The sequence below is a fragment of the Lissotriton vulgaris genome, chromosome 9, assembly GCF_964263255.1.
Source record: "Lissotriton vulgaris chromosome 9, aLisVul1.2, whole genome shotgun sequence".
In the NCBI taxonomy this organism is placed as follows: Eukaryota; Metazoa; Chordata; class Amphibia; order Caudata; family Salamandridae; genus Lissotriton; species Lissotriton vulgaris.
In genome coordinates, this window is record NC_141697.1 from 393,810,513 (window position 1) to 393,812,200 (window position 1,688).

Genomic DNA, 1,688 nt, shown 5'->3' on the forward strand with positions numbered 1-1,688 from the left:
GGAGGGTTTTCTGGGATGTATTAGGCCTGTTTTGGGTTGTGTGTGATTGTATCCCGCCATTCCGCGCTTCTGTGTTTGGTTTGCTGCTGTTTCTGGTCCCCTTCCTTCCATGTCCCATGGGTTGGTCTGAGTGGCCGGTTGGTTTTTTCCGGTTCTGCGATTGGTGGTTTCCTCTATCAGTTGCGGGTACTTCCGTTGGATCCCCTTCCTCGGCTCCCTGCTCGGGGTACAGTGGTCCCTTCTGTGCCCGTCTCGGGCCTGTCCTCCTTCGGGGGTCGTGTGCCTGGGCCCGGTCCTCCCCTCTGCTTCGTTCGGTGTGGGGTTGGCTGGTTGGTGAGGCCTGCGGCCGTACCTCCCTACTAGCTCCTGATCTCGTCTGCTCTCGGGAGTTATGCTGGGTCGGACCTGGTTGCTACCTACATGGGGTCTCGCCGCCCCGGGGGTCTTGCCTCCTTGGTTTCCCCGTCCTGGGTGGTCACGTCCGTGCCTCCTCGGCTGGGTGGGGGGCGTCCTTGGGCGCTGGGTCGATTCCAGGTCGTTAGGCCGGGCATGGTGGCGTGTGCCTGTCCTTGCTACTTGGGAGGCTGAGGCTTGTGGATTGCTTGAGCTCGGGGGTTCTGGGCTGCACTCAGCTGTGTTGATCGGGTGTCCATGCTACGTTGGGTATCTATGTGGTGTTCTAGAGGGGTACTCTAGAATTTCGGGTTGTGTACTGAGTGGTGCACCGACCCAGGCTGGAAACAGAGCTGGCCACAGCTTTCATGCCCATCGGTAGCAGGTCGGCACCTGTGTGCGGTAGGTGTCACACAGCCTGAGAAAAATAGTGAGACCTAGCCTCTCAAGTTCGCCTGCCCGCACCCTGCTCCTCGTTCTATCGGGAGTTGTGGCGGTCCTCTTGGCCTGCCGTCAATTTTGCTCCTTCTCTACGGGGTCACCATGTCTTGGTCTGGACTGTCTCCCAGGTTGTGTGGGGCTGTGTCTCCCTTCTGGGGGGGTGCAGGGTTCGCTCCCTTTGGTTGCTGACTCAGGAGTTGTGGTCTTGGGCGGAGGCGTCAGTCCTGTCTCTTCGGGCTGTCTTTCTCCCGGGGTCCGACAATGTGGAGGCGGATCGACTGAGTCGGATTTTTCCTTCGTTGCCTTGTCTCTCCCTGGCCCCGGTGGTGTTTCAACGCCTGGTGTCTCGCTTCGGTCTGCCTCTGGTGGATTTGTTCGCGGACGGGGACTCGTCCCTCCTTCCCAAGTTCTGCTCTCTCCTCCCGGGTCCGGGGGTATGACGGGTGGATGCTCTGTCGTTCACTTGGCCATCCGGTCTGCTGTACGCATTTCCCCCGTTCCCTCTGATTCCCCGGGTCCTCTGCAAGATTCGCTTGGACAGAGCCAGGGTGCTTCTGGTGGTTCCAGGCTGGGTCCGCCGCCCCTGGTACCCTTTCCTTTGCGAGCTGGCGGTTCAGGCCTACTGGCCGATCCCGGATCTGCCCTTTCCGTTGAAGGGCCCCCCGCTCACGGAGTCGGTGTTGCGCCGGCTCCATCTGCAGGCCTGGCTCTGGAGCGGGTATCGCTGCTTGCTCGGGGTTGTTCTTCTTGTGTTGTGGATTTGCTGCAAGGCTCCCGCAGGTCTTCCACCTTATCTTCCTATGCCCGGCACTGGGCTTCTTTTTCGCGTTGGTGCGGTCTGCTGGGGGCTGACC

The 1,688-nt window shown here is 60.6% G+C and overlaps 1 non-coding gene across 1 annotated transcript; it reads left to right on the forward strand.

Moving 5' to 3' along the window:
• The first annotated feature begins 542 nt into the window (after positions 1 to 542).
• Positions 543 to 840, forward strand: LOC147690179 (signal recognition particle RNA). Its single transcript, XR_015300222.1, has one exon.
• The last annotated feature ends 848 nt before the right edge of the window (positions 841 to 1,688 follow it).